Below are 20,722 nucleotides of genomic sequence, written 5' to 3' on the forward strand. Positions count from 1 at the left end.
TGGTTGTTCCTGAGAGCAACCGGTAAGCTCAGAGACATGAAAACTTTCAGGTGCAAGTACACCTTGACGTCACGCGGTGTGGGTGGAATTGCCAAGCGGCTTCGTGGTGAACGTTCAAAATTGTATTAAATTATGTTCCACTCAATGCCTTTTAACTGAAACTTTTTTGAATACATCTAATTACGTCCATAAAACAAGTCTTATCGCTTGTTGGCGTTCGAAAGTTTGGGCTTGTACCCGGTTAAGCGCACGACAACGGCGCACTCTGTCACACGTATCAGGTAATTCTGCCCGTCTCCTCGAAAGGTGACTTAGTTTCAGTAAAAAAAAAAACATGCAAACAAAAATCTCGGTTTGTGGACGGCTAGAGGTCTATTACGCAATCAAATGTGATCTATGAGCTTTTCGCTAAGTGGTGGCGGATGGTCCGCAGTTTCCAGCTTGTACTGCTGTCCCGCCGCAACAGACGTGTGGCTTGAAGAGTTGTTGAACATAATTTAACCAAGATTTGTCTGTGCAGTTATGCAGTTTCGCTGCAACTCTCAGTAGCAACTGACAACGCTTCAAATTAACCTCACGAAGGTATTTGAAAGTATCCGCCATTCATTTCTCCAGTATCGTGTAGGGAACGTCAAGGTGCATTTAGTTTGCCAGAGTGCAAATGGCTTAGCTCTAATAAATTCGGTGCATGCTTGATTGCTAATTACTTGCACAACCTATGTGCATCAATTCATACGTAAAATAAGCACCTCCGAATGGTCACAAATGGCTCAGTTACCAAACCAGACCACTCCTCCTATGCCGCATTTGTGGCCCTACCTAGCATCGCCATACCTTGGGCAGGTATACTTCACTAAAAAATGTCATCTACTCTGGCAGCGAACTCCAAAGCATGATAAATGAGTTAGACAGGCAGAGCAGAGCGGTAGAGCTAAAAATTAACATGCGGAAAACCAAAGTAATTTTCAACAGTCTAACAAGAGAGCAGCAGTTCGCAATTGGTGGCGGGGTGTTGGAAGTAGAGGATATGTCTACTAAGGGCAGGTGGTGACCACTGATCCGAATCATGAAAGGGAAGTAACTGGAAGAATGAGAATGGGGAGGAGCGCATATGGCAGGTCTTCTCAGATCATGACCGGCAGTTTACCAATATCCCTCAAGAGAAAAGTATATAACAGCTGTATTTTACGGGTACTCCCCTACGGGGCAGAACCATGGAGGCTAACGAAAGGGTTGAGCTTTAACAACAGGACAACCCAGAGAGCTGTGGAAAGAAAAATGGTATGTGCAACGTTAAGAGATCGGAAGCGGTCGGAGTAGGTGAGGTAACAAACGCGGGTTAATGACATCCTAGTTGAAATCAAGAGGAAGAAATGGGCTTACGCAGGGCATGTAATGCGAAGGGAAGATAACAGCTGCTCCTTAAGGGTAACGGAGTGGATTCCAAGAGAAGGTAAGCGCAGCAGGGGGCAGAAAGAAAGATGAGCGGATGAGATTAGGAAGTTTGCGGGGTTACGGTGGGCGCAGTTGGCAAATGACAGGGTTAATTGAAGAGACATGAGAGAGGCCTTGCCCTGCAGTGGGTGTAGTCAGGCTGATGATGATGATGACTCTACCATAATCAGCGACAATTTCAAAGGTTCTTAGACATCTTTCCTTACGCAAACCACAAAGTAGAAAATTGGCGGTGGTATAGATCTGGTCAACCGTAGTTGAATTGCGAAAGCAATTGAGCGTGTTGTCTCTGCCTCGCTTCGTTCTTTCGTTGTTGCCTCTCTTTCGCGCTCTCCATAACGACTAGAATGTACTGAGGCGAAGCGCATATATCTATACCCCCCGCGAGGCGACACCTCCTCTCCCTCTACACTAGTGGAGCACGCATGCTGGACCGAGCGGCGATTGCCGCTGCGTCGACGGCGGAGCCATGTGTATGAGCGCGGCTGCGGCGTTGCTAGGCAACGGCGGCTCAAGGTCGTTCGTGGCCACTGCATACGGCTGAAGTGCGACCACGCGACGAGCCGAGCTGCTGGCATAGTGTTCGCAACAAAAAATTGGCAATGGCTTATCTCAGCTAGGCCAGGATATACGTAGGGAAAGCAGTCTGATCTACTGACATTCCGGTAGCGATACGCCGTCTTTGTCGTTCAGGAGCTAGGCAGCGTCTATACGCGAGACGTTCCTCTCATCCTTCGGGCGTCTCGGCCGCCGCTTAGCCTTTCTCGCCTCGTTTTCACGCTGTCAGCCGGCCTTTAACCATGTGACGTCTTCTGGATCGGAAGACCTAATTTCACGCAGCCTGTATCTGCCAGGGTGTCGAACCGGAATTTTTTCGGGTTCGGTTCAGGTTCGGGTTCACACCTTTCGGGTTCAGTACCGGGTTCGGCTCCAGAGCGACATTCCGTTCCGGTTCGAACCGGTTCGGACCATACTGAACCGGTTTAAACAGGTTCAAACGGGTTCAGGACAAAAAAAAATTAGAACGAAGATAGGTTTTAATCATCCTTTTTATGCTGTTTAGTTTTTTTCTGGCGCATCGATATATAAAATAAAAATGCAAAAACTTGTGTAATGCGATATGTTCTTATTTTACCCACATTATTTTTTGTCCGTGGCAAAAAGACGTATTTATGGCAAGAGCCGCAAAATGCAATGAAATCGAAATTAATGTATATCGGCTGTGTACGGTATAATTCGTCTGATTAGGTATAAGGCGAAAAGCCAATGGATTTTGCATCTACAAAACCCACCAGCTTAAGCACTTTCGGAGACCCCGTCGCGCGAGTGATTGGTCATCCTGAAGCTGGAGTCAGTCAGGAATTTCTTGTGCGCAGTGCACTTACGCGGGTGCCACAGGACCCCCGCACGCGGCCTCTGCGTTCCCGCGCGCTATTCCGAAACGAAGCTGTCATGTATCGGCACCTGTATGCAGACACCTTTCTGTCAACCCCAAAGCGGCTTGCCAGTTACCTCCCCACCATCCTTTCCTGCATGGTACGGGAATATGCGAGAACCCTTCAACCGCTCATCCCCCACCCAACGAGAGCCTTTTGGGAGCACTGGCTCTCCCTATCCAGAGCTTGCCAAACATATTTTAATTCAATCATCTCTTCGATATCGCCTTTTGTGACTCGTGTTATATATCTCGAGCCCCTATGGCTCAGTATCTTCAAAAACATAGCTAATCCTTTCTTCTGTCAAGTACAGAGACAAATTACAACTTTAGCTGATTATGATGACGTCGACGTCTTTTGTTCTGGTAAAAAGAGTTTGATAAAAAAAAGCACTCTTGGATGGATTGAGGACGCTTCTTTTCTGCACGGATGCAAATTGGTAACATCTTCATTCGGATGTTGCGTTGCATCATGGTTGTAAATGCACCATTCTGCTTGGAAGAACGTATGCTTGCACTACATAGAATTTTTCTAACTTTTTCTGGGGCGCTATCAAAGAGAGCCTGTGCGTCTAGAGATTTTTTGGGCCCTTAAAAGAGTCTGGTGAATCAGCCGTACACTATTCGTCCACCAACTTGTTTCAGGGGATTTATTTTCAAAACTACAAAACAAGTCCTCTGTGGCCGCTGTGCTAAATAGGCGACTATGTGCTCGTCTGTCTTTTCTGGACATGGTCGTGCGAGAACTTTATGCTAATACGTTCGGTTTTCTCACTATTCGGGTTTTCTTAGAATACCTGTACGACCTCTCCACAAGGGAAACAACTAAGCTTGTAATCGGTCATTGATTCCTCTACCCATATATCTGCAGCCTTACCTAGCCTTTTTATACCTGTGTATTAAAGCGAATTCAGTGGATGTAGTCGAGCCCACTTATAACGGCCGCAGATATACGCTTGCTTATTACGAACGGGCTTGGTGCTACCGTCAAAATATGCATACGGGCAATGGCAATTCGTCGCAGATACAGCGAACAACTTTGGCCGCACCACTCCGTTATAGCGAACGAGGAGGCGCCGTAAACTACCAACGGAGTTGTAGAGGTTGTGCTTCCAGTAAGCTCGGATATGAGAGAGCGCCTGTCAACCTACACGACACCGCCCAGGAAAGAATATGTCGAGCCAAAAATGCAATAAAAGGGTGCACTGCAGTGCGCAGCGCAAACCGGGAAGTCCGGCGTCTGGAAACACTGTAAACGGTAGCGTAAACACGGTAACGGTATGGTATAACTCTATTGAAGCAGTAAGTAACCGCCGGCCAAGCCCGCGTCGATGGCCTACGAGGGCAATTATTTCCTGCGGGTTCGCTGGCTGGCCAAAGCATCCCAGGTGGAAGAAGCGCGGTGCGCGTGGTAAAGGGACATCGCCGAAAGCGAAGCTACTGACCATGGTCATGGATCAACTAACAGCAGTGATTTGTGAATTTTGAAACCCTTATTAGACATGCTGGTCACGTGGTATGCATTGCCTGCCCAGTCGGCTTCATCTTTTGCACTGCTACTAAGTGCAGGCAGCGTCTTAGAGCGGGCAGTGCAACTGATGCACTCTGTGCCACGAGCGCTGCGCAACTTTCGTCGCTGCATGAGCCCAGGAACGGAACAAGAAGTTCGAAACACACGTGACCAGACGCATGTAGATTTGTGAAAACGCTTCGTTGACCCATAGCTCGCGAGATGTTTCCTCGGATAATTAAGTTCCTGCGGACCACAAAATCGCAGAGGCGCGTGCTCTAAGACGTTGAACACCAAGTACGAGCCCTCCCGTACTGCCAGGAATTTTATTTATGTGGCCGGCGTGCCATCAGCTGCCATGGAAGCTTCAACCACGATTAGTTATACACAGTCCCTAAATTTTATAGTTGACAGCAAGGGTCTCGACGAGGTTTAAATGACTGCCCTGATAGCCTGCAAAGAGCCGCTGCAGGCTCTGCTTTGCACAAGTGTGCACGCATAACGCAGTTCTATAAGAAGTAGACGCCACTTTTAGCGGCCCTAGTATTTTTGGCTGTTATACGAAGAGTCAACTTATTACGAGCATCGGATATAACGAACGGAATCCGCGTGACCGTCAGGTTCGTTATAAATGGGCTCGACTGTATAGTTTCAAACGGCCGGTAAAAGCTTTTTCACTCTTCAAACATGGACATTACGCGTTAGGCTGTACCTTCGCGCCAAGGAGGCGTTTGTGCCGTGGTCAGTGAACTGCTACCTGTGCGAGCAACGAGAAATCATTGAGCCACAAAATGATTTCTTTTGTTGTGATGCTGTGTTTTTTTTCCACATAATTCAGCAGTCTGTTGAAAATACATTGAAATCATGCACTTCACTACAACATTTCTGTCTGCGATTAAAGACTCCGGAATTGCGTGCGAACGTTTCGTGTTTAAGGACCACACAGCGTGTGGAAAACCCGCGTGATGGATGAACTCGCAAAACTGCCGCGTTCAACGAAGCCACTGTTAAGAGAACAGTGCTATTTACCGCAGGAGGAACATGCTGTGCCAGTTCAGCCTCCTGACTGGTTCCGGAATTTTGATGTGCGGGCGGAGTAAGGGAGTCTTGGTGGCTTAAGGACTTCTACTGGTATCTTTGAATTCGACGAGATCAAGCGAGGCACAAGGAGGGTCAGAAAGGTTCCTAAAATGCCATGCAACCAAGATAACAAGAAGCCTAGGACATGGCCGAGTAGCCTAAGGCATCTCTAAGCGGAGCTTTTCTGTTCCGCCGCCACTAGTGCAAATCCAACTCGGAGTGTGAATATTGTTTTAGTTGTTTTTTTCACTGCGTTAACATTATAGCCTCCTTTACCAAAAATAACCACACTGTTTTTTTGTTTCTTTTTTTTTGGGGGGGGGGGCGTGCGTGCGTGCGTGCGTGTGTGTGTGTGCGTGCGTGTGTGTGCGTGCGTGCAGCCTCCACCCTTGATGCACACCACACCCCAGTGGGAGCACATCCGGGCAATGACTGGTAAAAATGCACTTTCAACAACCTTCACCGTCCCCCCACACGCCCCATCGCCCACCTGTGAGGCGGATTGTTGGGACTAACTTTCTGCCGCCCTAGTCTCAGTGTCGTCAGCTGTCGGAGACAACGAGCGCTTAAAAAGTAAATGTTGCACTACCTACTGCGGTGGCTCAGATTTTAGGGCACTCGGCTACTTATTCGATGTACTCAGGTTAGAATCCGACGGCGTTTCGAAGGAGGCGAAACGCAAAAGGCGCCCGTATGCTGTGGGGTGTCAGTGCACGCCAAAGGTCTCTAGTTGGTCCAAATTATGCCGGAGCTCTCCACTACGGCACCCTATTCTCTCTTTCTTTTTTGACTCTCAGCTTTCTCCCTTCTCTTAAGGCCTGGTTGAGGTGTCCATCGAGAAGTGAGACTATTACTTCGCCATTTCCTTTCCTCAAAATCTATGACCACAACGTTGTTGGGTCGTTGCGCTAACGTTTCATAAATTTGTGGTAAATGACGCAAACAACGGAAAAGTATTCTCAATAGGTGTTTAATGTACTATGCACAACTAATTTTATTGTGCGTGTTTTATTCTTTCAAATGATGCACTAGATAATAGAATACGTGTATCACCGTGTATTCGCCTACGGCCGCTCAATAATTCAGAAAAGAATTTATTTTCCCATGCTGTTTCGGTCTCGGTTTCGTCAACCGAACAGTGCTATAACGTGTAGTTGAACTTTAGGTCATGTGAGGCGCAGGAAAACTGTGATATGAGCGCTGATACGTTTTTTTGAGTCACTACTGCACTTAAACCAGAGTGCTTTTATAGGCTAGTATTACAACAAACTACATATTAGCAGTTATATTGCCGTTTTTTTCGTGCCTAATGTAACCTGAATTCCACTACACGTCAGAGCCATCGCTCTGTTGATAAAACCAGAACAGCGTCAAGAAGAAGTTCAAATATAATTTATTTGTTGGTCGTAGGCGAATACCACGGAGTGCTTCATGAGCACCAATGTCGAAAGTATCGTTTGAAAGAAGGAAACACGCGAGCAAAAAATTGGTGTCTATAGACCTTTATTGATTAACACTTCTTCTTGGGCGAGTTGGTGCATACTTGATTTGAAGAAAATAGCGCCAGAGCATGCAAACCACGAAAAGACAAGGAAGAGACACAAAGCGCTATTAGCGCTTTGTGTCTCGTCCTTGTCTTTTCGTGGTTTGCATGCTCTGGCGCTATTTTCTTCAAATCAAGACGTTTATTGAGTTAGATCAGTGCTAAAAATTTGATTACGACCATACACAAACATGTAAAGGGGGAGAAGTAATAACTGAAGATTTCATATAAACCTGACGTACAATGTCTGTCTATTTATGTTTATGTTTACGTCTGTTTCACAAAATTTACTTTTATAACCCTCATCTCAGAGACTCGCCACTTCTTCCGCCTTCATATATTTATTCCCTCGGCGACCATCAGTACAAGGTTGAAGTGCCAAGCAATCGCACCAACTTTCATTTTTCCTCATTTATCCCCAATACAGCTAAGGAATGGAACAACCCTCCCGCTTCCATCGCATGCGTTACAAACTTCAAGAAATGCTTCGGCGCGGCAGACAAGGACAAAACGTAGAAAAAAACAAACGTTACAAACTCCCGAGTTACTTAAGAATGTTGTTAGTGATTATATAATCTAATTTTGCTGTACCAATATTGGTCTTGTATGTTTCTTATTACTACCCACTCCTCTCTGTAATGCTTCGGCCATGCGAATAAATAAATAAATGCTCTAGAATTGGTGCCAATACACTGCAGAAGCGTCAATTAGGTTTCTTTACAGACACCACACCTCATTCTATTCTGTTGTCGCCTATACTGGGTGCCATTTTCGCACTTTCTAGCGCAGACAGCTTCGGATGGGTAAACCTACGCGCTAGGCTATCTCTCTTTTTGTCCGAAAAAAAAAATGTGCGCCTGGTTGGAATAAAGTGGGGCTGAACCGAGTCCCGAACCGGTTCGGAGCGGTTCCTTTGAATCGTTCCGGTTCTGGTTCAGTTCCAAGATGGCGAAAAAAATATGGGTTCGGTTCGGCTCCGGTTCCGGGTAAAAATTCGGGTTCGGTTCCGGTTTCGGGTTCAGGTTCGGTTCCGGTTCGACACCCTGGTATCTGCTGCCCTAACGAGCACGGCCGCTCTCCTTCTCTCATGGCGCGCGTCTGAGGAGCGAGCGCATCGCTTCCGGCTGATCCTACCAGTTGCGCGGCGCGACTCTGCGCATGCGCATTGCGGCGGAGCGACGGCGCACAGCTGTAGCTCCAGCGCAACCGGTTGCCGTGGTAACGGCGCATGGGCAGTAGTAGCCTTTGCCTGGCTCCGCCAAGTGCCGTGCTCCTAGTCAAGAGTAGCTTTCGCTACAAAAATAAGTGGTTATAACAGACTAAATGACCTCTCCAGAAAGTCTTCGACACCGGACTTCCATGTACAAATTTTTCTACTGACAAATTCGACACGGGCCACTCCCGAAATTTGACCTCCGTCGATTTGGACAAAAATTAATGTCCATTGGTAACTGAGCGGGTCCGACAAAATAGTGACTTGAAAATTAGTGCCGGGCCATAGTCAAAATTTGGCCCAGGTCACCCGCGGAATTTGAACGTACGCTATTTGGACCAAAATCGACGTCCAACTATAATTCACTGCGCCCGACACGATGGCGACTTCTAAATTTGGCGCGCGTGATTTCCGAAAATTTCACCTTGGTCGATGTGGACCAAAATCGATGTCCAGTCGTACTTCAGTCAGCCCGGCCCGATGACGACATCCAAATTTGACCCGGGCCATTTCCAAAACTTTTGTCCTGGCCAGCCTCGGAGACGTAGTTCATATCTTTGCGATTTTTTTCATCTCGTTGCTATGGTGTTGCTTGTGGCGCCACCATTTACGTCACTCCGCTTTTGCACGTCGCACATCGCAGTTAAACCCCTGCTAATTTTCAAAGTTTTACACATTTCTGGAACGTCGCAGCGGCAACGGTGTGACATTTACCGAATAATTAACGCCTCGCCCTTAAAGCCTGATTCTGGGCACAGCTGCTACGGGGGAAAGTTGAGCGTAGCTACCCTGGGAAATAGTTTGTAGAAAAATGAAAAATGAAGTCGTTAGTTTCCAACACACACTGTAATTTAATACCCAAAGTTTCTTCACGAATCAAATTGGGCAGCTAGGGGGGTGTAGGCGCGCATCTTTAACTATGGAAAGGTGTGGGGGAAAGTTCTGATGAGAGACACACCAATGCGGCAGCAGATACTGGTGATATATACGCGGTCTTCGTCGTTCGCGCTTGGTCCCCTTTCCCGTCTCTCTCTCATTTTTGGCCTAGCCCGTTTCTCTCATTGCTCTGTTACGTCGGACGCCCGCCTTATTTGACAGATGAACGACCATGTGTGCCCGTGCATGATGCATGGCAGTATCAGTGAGGCAGACCTAATCCAAACCTCTACGCCATCACCTCATTACTGGCTACTGAGCCCGGCTGCTCCAACACTTGCAGCAAAAGCCATTCACGAGGCTGACCCGAGGCGCTAATGCGACTCCAGTGGCACATGAAAATTTAGGCTCCATAAGGTGCAGCGGAGCCTCAACTCTTGAAGGGGAGCGGGTGAGGGGGAGACGTGACACCGCGATTACATTTTCCGTTGTGGCTCATACGTGAGTTGTGCCACCGAGTCCGAAAAGCTGGTAGCACTACCCTGCCAAACATTCTCTTGCAATTTGTTGCACACAGGGGAAAGAGCAATGCCTTTCTTGAAAAGCTTAAGAAACAAACATTACTTGGGAAATTTAAAGCTCAAGCCAAACGTAGGTGCTCATCGTAAATCAGCACCTTTCCCCGGCAACAAAATGGTTGTTTAGCGCAGCAGGTAAGAAGCGAAAAGCAGTTGGAAGAATTTTGGGATGCCACATAGGAAATAATTAGAGGACGCTTAAGCTTCGTCTTTAAGAGTGGGACGCGACAGCGTGTTGCAGCGTTACCAAGGAGTCCACGGAACGCCATTCCCCGTTCGGCGCGACCACGGTGGAAGAATAAGCTTATTTTTCCAGCCATAGTTGCATTGAGCAACTATGGCTGTTTAGCCATAGTTGAGGTCCTGCTTTTTAAACTGATTTCTTTCGATGGTTCTTCAATAGTCTAAAGTCTAAAACTACTGGAACAAGAAAAGTCGCCGCATTATCTTTCTTTCACCAAAATGTTCGGTCTTCAGCAAATAAGGACGACGACGCCCGTACTTGACATGTTCCGCATAGCTTTTTCTAATGTCATGTTCACGGAAACACGGTCACCAAGCAATCACACGTGTCCAATGTGCCTAGTTTCAGACTTTTTCGATATCGACCAGATAAGCGAGGCGGTGGTGTCATTATATTAATCAAAGAAAAAATAACCCGTGAAGAAGTGGCTTAATTTCGTGCAGTCATTCCAGAATACGAGGTGCTTGCATTGCTGTCTGAAATCAGTTTCCTCTGCCGTATACTGGTCACCTTTCTGTGATTTCGACAGATTTTTTATTTTGTTTATTTTTTCTTGAGGATATATTTGGTTACGTCATAGACAATAAGCTGTATTTTTACTTAGGCGGAGATATAACTTTGAATATGCTTGTACCGACAAACAACCAAAAGAAGCTCTGTGATGTTATGATTTCAAGAAGCTTTCAGAATACCATTTGAGAACCTACTCGTGTCACTCTAGATAGTTCCTCATTGTTAGATGTATCTAAAATGTGTGCACTGGCTTCAGTGACTGTGAAAAAATAATGTTAGTAGAAAAATCCTGTATGGTATATAAAATTGGCTGTGCTTTAGCTCTGGTTAAACCTGGAGTGACGCGATAGCTACAGCTGGCCGAGTGGAACTCACCGAGTCGAATTGCAAAGTCAGTCTTTCGCCGCTCCGTTTGATGATGATGATGATGTCCTCAGGCTTAAATGCACACACCGCTCCGTTTCGCTAGGCGTTCCTTTTTCATCTTCGTCCCTGGACGTGGCCTCAGTCTCTCCCCCACTTTCCCCCTCTCCACTTCTACCCCGCTTGGTTTCACGTGACAAACCACGTGAACAGCCACGGCGCCGCCACTGTGGTCAACGTTACTAGATTACCTGGGCAGTTTGCAAACTCCACTGCAGCTTTGCGGCCAAACGTGGCCCCATTCGGCTTCCTCTCGCGAGGTGGCGCTGTCGACGCTGTTGGCCCGCTCCGGCTGGTGTCTCGTCACACCAACTATCGCTATGAGACGAGCGCACCGTGTTTCACGCCACTTTACGCCGGTAATTCCTGTTTAACGGAAATATTTCCAAGATAGGGCACAAATATTATTCTGAATGTGCAACTACAGTGGCATTAAGGCTGCGCGAACGGTCCTGGGCGGCAGAGGTACGATCGGGATGTCTGAATCATTAGCTATTTCGATGGTATAGTTTTTTGTTTCATTTACTTCCCTACAAACTAAATGACTCTTTGCTTACGGCGAGCCACGACGCGGTAAATGAGTTGCATGTTGCCGAAAATATCGAAACCTAAGGCAAAGTACCATCGGTTTCAAGCAGGACAGTCAACGATGCATACGTGCTTTTTAAAGGGAGATGCAGGACTACCACCGTGAAACTTCGACGTTATTAAGGTCATTAGACGCGAAAAATGACGTTAATAGCACAGGTCAGATTGAAAGCATGTTTATTCAATTCATATAGGAAAAAAACATATAGATCTTAATGCGAGCCATTTTTAATGGGCCAAACAGTTACAAGAGACGTGCTTTTAGAAGAGACAAGAGACGTGCTAGAGAAAAATTGCATTCTTGTAGCAATAACAAAATTCAGTATCTGACAAGTGAATGCCGACACGCGCTCAGCAAAACCAAAGCGAGCAAGGCTGCACTTCTCTAGCTCTTCCAGCAGTTTCCAGAAAATGTTTGCAGCCTGGGCGATGGTCAGTGTGAATTGCGATCGCACATTACGTAGAACGCTTATCTTGCCTTGGTTTGGGAGCAGACAGGTCGACAGCTCGGCCGCACCGACTCACGGACGCATAGCTCGGGTGCACCGACGCTGTTGCGCTTCTGTGTTGAGTTGCAGCCGGAGCCAACGCCGCACGAGCTGCGTCCCACGAAACGCACTGATATAATTCTGGCAAGGACACAGAGGAGCAGCGATCAACTTGCAGCGCAGTTTAACCAAACAAAGAAACGCCTCGCGCAAAAACGCTTCGCTGTAATCTTCGTTGACGTGGTCCGCGCCGGTCAAACAGCGACGAGAGCGCCCCCGCTCGGCGGTACAGGCAGGGGCGACATCCGCGGCGTCGGAGTTTGCGAACTGAAAAGGTAATCTAGTAACGCTGACTGTGGCCACGGCGCCGCCACGCTGAAGGCTCGAAATGCTACCGTAATGTAGGCGCGTGGCGCGCACACTAGCTGCGTGCTCTGACGTCACTCCGCGCATGCGCACAGCTGCTCAGCGCGCAGCCACACTGACCTCGCGAAGCGGCCGGCGTAGAGTAGCTATCGCTACAAAAGTCAAACCAAATTCATGAGAGAAATTGCCGCTGCTACATTTGAGTCGTTTTGTCCTAGTGTTAGTAACCTAGAATGAAACCCTGTCTACGCTACTCAAAGGTAGTGAGACAGCATACTGTAACTTCACAGACGTGTTCAAAGCCCTGTACGACACATATGTTCCATCGTGGCCAAGAAGGAAACCCAAAACCCCCAGAAGCTTTGGCTGACGCAGGGATTACTAAATTCAAATAAACATAACGACGCCTTGTGTACGAAGCTTGTAAAATAGAAAGATACGCATTTGTTTTCTGAATATAAGGCGTACCGAAATAAGCTTACATGCACACTGCATGCCGCAGGGAACGCCTATTTTGCTCGTAGATTTTCCGATGACAGCATCAAACGTTCTGATGTGCTTTGGCGAAAGCTCAACTCAGTACTGCATGAATACAGCGCGAAAAATGGGACATAGAAGAAGGAAGAACACAGAGACACCACACAACGCTTCTATGCCTCGTTCTTCGCGCTGTAGTCATAGAATATCGTCGCGAACTCTCCGAACAACTTACCTTGCCGAACTTCACTGTTGCGTTCTGGAACTCGTGGAATTATATCTCATACGCTTATACACGAAGGAGAACGGCTAAATGGCAGCCCATTAGCTGACGCATTAGATAACTGTTTCTGCAGCCGGGCAATCACTGCGGTTGCTACTGCACAAACAATACATCCGACGCGGAACCCTTTCTTTCTCAGAGTGTTGCATGCCATTCACTGTTTTTTTTTCACCGACTGACTAGAAAGAAGTATCCCTTTGTATCAAGGCCATCGTATATAGTAAAACCAAGGATGCATGTGGTATGCTGGTGCTTCGTGTGGAGCTCGTTCTCCACATAATTTGTGCCGTTATAACTTTTATAGATAACTTAATTTTGTCTATAGCTGTATTTCCGCAAGCAGCGCAGCTTGCACTTGTAGTTCAAGTTTTTAGATCTGGAGATAGGAATGTTTTGAACAACTATTACCCATTCTCGATACTACGTGTAATTTAAAATATATGGAAAAAACATTAGGCATCGAAATTGCGTTGTTTCTATCCCGTCATAATCTTCTGCTCGATTATGACGCACCTTACACGGAACGACCGCATGGATTTCCTACGTTCAAAAGCTGCATCAGCCGTTGGCGGCAGCGCCCTGACAAGATACTTGCTGCCTTCCGAAATAATTTTTTTTTATATAACACCCCTAAGCAACTGGTGTACTGCAGGGGTACTGCGGTCTTGAGTTCTGCAGGGGTAACGAAATTATTGAAATTGCACTTATTGCAGAAAAGAACATCACGGTATGTTGCGGGTGTGTCTTAAAGAGCTTTTTTGAAGTATAAAGCGGTCCCTGTTTTCACTTTTTTGGATCACAAATTTAGCTTAGCTTTTAAATATTTTTTGAAATCTATCGACAGTATTATTATAAACATGGAACAATGAAAAGAAATAACTAAAAAATCTTGCTGTAATACCTCATACGTATTCATACGTTAAATTTTTATGCTACACTGTACGAAAACTGCTGGATAAGTTGCGTGCCGCTGAATTCGATCCAGTTGATGAATGTAATCACTAAATTGGACTTTTTTGCCGCGAACAACTGTTGTGATTGAAGTGGTACTATGCGTTTGGAATGTCATCTTCATGTATCCTCATGTCATGATTTTGAATTTTGGGACGCATGTATTTTGTTTTCTTTGTGCTCTGTTGCGTGCCTTATATTGATACGTACAAAAGTACCAGTGCGAAAATTTCCATGCACAAATTTTTTGTAGAAGATCTAAACTGATTTCCTTCTCACCTGTTGTTGTGTGAATTGTTGTAAGGGGTTCAAGGCCTTATCAAGCTGCCCTTCACAGCTTCTAGTCCTGGATCTTGCTTTTCTACGAAAAGAAAATAAACTTGACTGCATCTTTTTCTGTTTATTTCAGCAACTCGGAATAGCGGAGCGCAGGCCACGAGCGTATACTTTTGATAAGTTGCCTTTGGAGCAATTTATGACACCCGGTGTGTTATGAATGGTCTGCCAAGACAAAAATCACCCTTATCCTCAGAAAACAAGGGCTGCAAGTCGCAAGGCAAACACTGAACATTTTGGCGCCTTCCCTCTCTTTACGCAACGACTGTGCACCAAGAGGAACACTTCGAGGCATAGTCTACAATGGATACGCCTAAAACCTCGAATATTGGTACAATACAGAAACGAGTTCCGAGACTTAGCGACAGAGTGCACGTGCTCGCCAAGCGCTCAGAAGGGGGTAACCACGAAATCAACTTTGGACAAACCGTCGTCTTGGAAACAGAAAACAACAACCCAATTAGGCTCCCGTCAGTCGTGCTACGTTCAGAACCACCCAGACAATGTGTACCCCGCCCCACATGTCAGGCTACCCTTTACCTCATGAAACCAAGAATCGATAACTCTCCTGCTTCGCCTTCAGCCAAAACACCCGACCTTCCCCACAATTTTCCAACATTTAAAGCTGCGCATCCACTCTGAGCGTTTTTTCGGCCTTAACGATTAAACGTTGGTCTTTTAGGGATACAAACTGTGCTGGCTGAACCATTAGGTTAGGTTAGGTTAGGTTAGGTTAGGTTAGGTTAGGGTGCAACGAAGGGGTGCAACCTTTTATCCTAAGAGAGCAACAGCTGCACGAAGAAAAAAGAATTCAGTGATAAATACATCTTCAATAATTGTGGGGCAGCGTCTAGCGCCCATACTGTGGTGGTCTCGGACTACAATCGTGCCGTTTCACTCGCCGCGTTCATCGGCTTAACATTTAGTCCTTGAAATCTGCACATGGCTGCCTCGCCGCGCAGTTAGTCTTTACGGTGGCCGAGCTTCGTTTCCCGGAACTAAAGGCCATCACTGCTCTCTAAAGGACGAAAAATCGCTTATAATGCGGTACAGTTTGCTGTCATCTCTGAAAAAACAGCCGAGCTAGTTCTGAAACGTATTGTTTTCATTTAAACCCTGTGTTGGAAACAACACCCTGTTTTATCTGGAAATTACAAACCTACCGCTCAGGAAGCTCTGTTGAAATGCTCACTTTTCGTAACTTCTTTTCTCTGCAGGGTGAGCTTACACACCAGTCTGAGCGGTACGTGCGAAACCCCAGAGAATCTTCGCAACGCGTAAGTGGCAAAAAGTACCGCCAGGAACAGATGCCTTTTTAGGGGCATCACGGCATTTAACGTTTTCTTCCAGGACGCCTATCCCATGGTCAACGTCATGTTGGACTGACTTGAAAAACTAGCGGATGCGAAGATAACAGCAAAATCGGTGGGCGCAGCTTGTTCTACCTCAACACGTTGCTCGTTTCAGTGTCATTTTTGTATGCATTATGATGGATCCGTGCAAGACACAAATAGCTGGAAGAGCACACTAAAGAGGAATCCGTTTTGTCCCAAAAGAGTGGAAAGCCTGTTTAAGTACTCCTTTCGTGGGTTGCGGAGAGCTCAGGTCGTAACGTTTCGCAGTCACCACGGGACCATGCATAGGAGCGGTGTTTCCTGTCGCTTCCTGGTTCCAACATTAAAATTGGAAGGAAAACACTGACGCAATCGCTTTTGCGAGAGACGCGCTCGCGCTCACTGCGACTGCGTTCAAGTTTGCCTGCGAGTTATATTTGAGGCCATATGCGGTCGCAAGCATCGTGCAAGGCGACAGTAGCTGCTTGAAAAGACCAATCACTTAGTAGCTTGTGGATGAAAAATGTTGTCCTAGATACCACCACTGTTTGAACAATACCCCACAACTACGAACATGCAGTGTACAAAAATAGCGCGACCCTTAGCTTAATTGCGCGCACGCAATTTCTCTTGCTGTTGCTGGGAACCAAACACGTTTCAGCTCAAATACGAAACGGAAAATAGCCTCGTTGGGTGGAATGCGACTTGAAACAGGTCGTCTGCCTCAGAATTATTCGAAAGACTTGATCTGGGCCACGATAACCGCACCAGATACCGACATTTACCGGTTGTTTCATGGAACACTCCCAAAAATAGAGTTCGAAAAAAAAAAAACCTTTTCACGAACTCACCTTGTGCCACAGCGGAAATAATTTAGTATGAAAATCACCTATTACGAAGTCAATTAATAACATCTGAAAATTTAAAATGTGTTTTTGTGGAAAAAAGATTGAGCAGTAATTGTCTCGCATATCTCGGTGGACACCGGAACTGCGCCGTAAGGGAAATGAGGAAGGTGGCAGTGAAAGCAGCAAGAGAGAAAGAGGTGCCGTACTGGAGGTGGCCGGATTGGATTGGATTGGAACAAACTTTATTTGTGCCTGCAGTTGGGCGCTCGTGCGCCCCGGCAAGGACCTACGTCGTCTACGAGGCTGCCGTTACTCGGCGCGGGTCTCCGCTCGCCGTTGCCGGCTCGCTGGGTCCCTGCCTTTCGAGCGCCCCGAGGACCTGCTGGACGGCCCATAGCTGGTGGCCGGAATAATTTCGGCCACTTGGGGATCTTTAACGTGCCCTGACATCGCATAGCACACGGGCGCCTTTTTACGTTTCTCCATAGAAGCGCGGCCGCCGCGGTCGGGTTCGAACCCGGGTACTCCGGCTGAGCAGCTGAGCGCCCAACCACTGAGCCACCACAGCGGGTTAGTGAAAACTTCCTCATCAATTTTTAAATCAACGTAATTTGGTGGTGAGCGCCAATCAGTGCTTCGAAGCCATCGATAAGAGGATGCCACATAAGTATGTGAAACGAAGAAAAAATTGTGTAAAGCCGGGAGCGCGGGGAAATCGGGCGCATTTCAGTGCCAAAGCACTTAGTCATGAGGTCAAACGGGCTCACCAAGTTTATGGTAAGCTTGACCTTATAGGTGGGCTTGGCCAAGCAAGAAAACCACACAGACGGTCTGAAACCAACGTGACCTCATGATATCGTCGGCAGCGCCTACATCATCAGGAAAGTGAAGCTGGATGACGATGAATTCTGGTTATCTGCGCTGAATTACACAAGAATAAGTTGGATTCGTTGAGCAGTGTGCTATCGCCGCAGCCGATTACACCTCGTCCTAAATTGCAGCACACTCTTGCGGTGTGCATTGCATATTGTGGTCTTCATCAACTAATACAACTATGGAACTAATATACCCACACTGGCGCTGTTCATTGCACATCATCGGCTTCATTAACCGATACTACTTGAAAAAAGATGATCTTGTGCCTACGCCAACTACGATGAAGGACTTAAGGTGACCGGCAGGCGCTCGAGCTGGAGCTGCTCCTTATGACCCTGTCCCTTACCCCACTGCTTTATCAATTTCTTGCGCAAGAGTCGTTGTCGCCGGCCCTTCCTACTACTTAATAAATTGTCCGTCACTACTGTGAAACTAATATCGTCGCCAGATGTGTCGGTGACCCAGGAAAACAATATCGGGCTAAACACATTCTTTCGCTCGTCTGCTAAGTTTCACTACGTTCAAACCCTACCACATTTCTGTTCCGCACAAAACTGAAACTGAGCGCAAACTTCGGGCTGGAAGCAAATACAACTTCAACTGATGACGTGTTGCAAAGAGTACGGCGGCAAATTTGAATTACCTGCTCCAGTGTACCAAGGTCAGCGCTTTCTTTTACTTCGCCACTCACAAAAATAATTTCGCAATAAGAAAATGACGCAGTTGACGATGACTGTCACTCTCCTTGCGCCAAGCGGCAGAGCAGAAGAATGCATTCGACGCGGTGCAACAGAAAATGCAGTTCGAATTGGGCGCCGTAGTCACTGGAAAACGTAATCAGAGAACGCTGCGTGTGCACAAAGCTACTTGTGCGCCTTTAGCTTTATGAATGCGATAGCATTTAGGAGCTCGTATCGCAGAAAAGCCGATGCCGGCGTTGTGGGTCGTTGTTGTTGTTGGCGTTGTTACACAAAATACGAGAATATCAAAAATCATCTACCCGCTGCGGTGGCTCAGTGGTTACGACGCTCGGCTCCTGACTTGAAAGGCGCAGGTTCGATTCCGGCCGCCGCGGCTGAATTTCGCTGGAAGCGGAATTCTTAAGTTCTGTGTACTGTCCGTAGTAAGTGCACGTTAAAGAACGCCAGGTGGTCGAAATTTCCGCCGCCCTCCACTACGGCGTCCCTCATAGTCTGAGTCGTTTTGGGATGTTAAACCCCATTAAATGAAATAGATCACATCAACAATCTTGTACAGGTACGGAGAATCGAACCAAGATCTGTAAGAATGCGAGGGGAGCACGCGCATACACGCTACGAAGGCTGGTAGGTTAGAATTGAATGAACACTGGACCTATTAAATGCCTTGCGGGGTGAAGAGTAATTTTGTACTGATGACATGAGTAATTATGGGTGTGTAACTTTCGAAGCGGGACCCGATCAAAATCGCATTCTACTCTATAAAGCATTTCAGTTGACTGCCATGAGCTGTGGGACACAGGGACATCTATGTTGTAGAGATGAAAGTAAATGCGAATAGTTTGCGCTGAGGTAAGATAGGTGGTGTTATGACCGTGTTCGGTTCAGGGTGCCTTGCTGTAGACGCACCTGCACTTTTAGGGTGGGGACGCCTTTTGTACCACTCGGCGCCGCCGTTTCCCGCACGCAGCGGCATGTTGGGTCCCACGCACCTGTCGCGTACAGTGCGCTATGCATGTGGGGGGGTTTGTCAGCGGTTGCGTGGCGACTGGAATAAAGCGACTAAAATGGAAATATTCAGTACATGGTTGTTTCGCTCGTAGCAATAACACTCTGGTACTTTTGAGTGGGCAGAATGCATGGTGCAGTCGCTTTAATGACACGGGAACCGAAAAGTAACGACGGACTGCTACGTTGCCCAGTCACTAGCTGGGCTGAAAAATGAGCGCGGTGATTTGCTGCTTCTTCGCACTTGTAATCTATTGTTTCATTGTCGGCGAATTCCGCAGAATTATGCAGCATTGTTGTTCGAAAGTAAGGACTGTTCACAGGGCCCTAAATTTCTCGGGTATGCCAGCAGCGAGGAGAATGACCTGCCAAATATAACTTTCTGTGTGGTTATCAACCGCTTTTTCAATGTTCTTTGGGATCCTTTTCTTTTATTAGTGCAGCATACGTGGAGAATTCCACTCATTAATGAAAAAGTTCTCTTCCAAACGGTCCGTCAGGACTCTGCTCTGAGGTGTGCAGCAGTGACATGTCTGAAACCTATTGGTCATACTTTCTCAACTGCTTGTTGCGCAAAAAAACCTTGCAGATGGTTGAGTTTTCCTCTCAACGGTGTTGACTACATGTATAGACTGATGATACGATGAGACGATGTTTTGCTGATTCGTAGTTGCTAAGTGGTCTTATTCTAGGACAAATTTAACTGACATATTTTTTTCTCTTTTGAAAACTTCAAGATAAAACTCATCAAAAGCTACTGATTCACAAGTAACTTACAAAATCAGCCTCTGATAACCACTTCATTTGAGTCTCATTATCCCTACCAAGCTAAACTAAAATAGGGGAGTCGGAGCAACGCGGGCCGCCTTACTCACATGCGCGAAACCGTCGGCTGCATTTTCCAAAAGGCGCTGGCTTGTCGCCTCAGTCAGTCGTAGTCGGACAAGGCAATATATCTCTTATTAAGGTATGGGTATGGGCTAGTTGGAAAACCGCGTTTGACGTAAAGAGCGCGGAAAGGCACGGACGAGTCAACACGACAGACAAGCTCTCATCCCCGCAGCTGTCAAGAGAGGCAAAAAACAACAACACACACGTAAAGTATAGAAAATGCCCGCCACCAGGATATTCGTAGTGAGCTGGCGTAGAGTAGTAAAGAAAGGGGGGCGGGGGTTAGAATGCGTTCGTGACATAAAGACAAATAAATTGAACAAATGCTTGACGAGAGCTCACATACTCGCTTACCAGCGAGAGCGCGCCTAAATAATATGGGTGCATTACTGGGAAACGCCTTTGTCGTCAGGTTCTGTAGGAAGTGCTAGGCAAATTTGGATGTGGCCAGGCAAGTTATAATCCCCGACTCCCCTTGACGCAATCAACTATATAACGATTAGAGCTTTCCCGGCCTCTGTCATCAGCGCACGTGCTAGTGGTCTGGACAAAACACGCGACTTCTGACAGCGTGGTGCGCAGAAGCTTCGATGTGTACTGAGCCGGCTGCACAATGATGCGTCTCCCATCGGGAGAAGAAAAGCAGCGGGGAACGCTCGAAACATGCAACACCGAGGCGAAAGTATACGAAAGTTAGCCCATTGGGCC

The 20,722-nt window shown here is 47.0% G+C and overlaps 1 pseudogene across 1 annotated transcript in view; it reads left to right on the plus strand.

The window, feature by feature from the left end:
• Positions 1–20,722, plus strand: part of LOC149344673 (uncharacterized) — a 106,946-nt pseudogene that overhangs the window by 39,641 nt on the left and 46,583 nt on the right. Inside the window, exon 4 of the transcript XR_016282779.1 lies at positions 15,710–15,784. The product of XR_016282779.1 is annotated as an uncharacterized LOC149344673 (transcript). The remainder of the gene's footprint in view (positions 1–15,709; positions 15,785–20,722) is intronic.

Source organism: Amblyomma mixtum, chromosome 5, assembly GCF_055824585.1.
Source record: "Amblyomma mixtum isolate Tamu chromosome 5, ASM5582458v1, whole genome shotgun sequence".
Lineage (NCBI taxonomy): Eukaryota > Metazoa > Arthropoda > Arachnida > Ixodida > Ixodidae > Amblyomma > Amblyomma mixtum.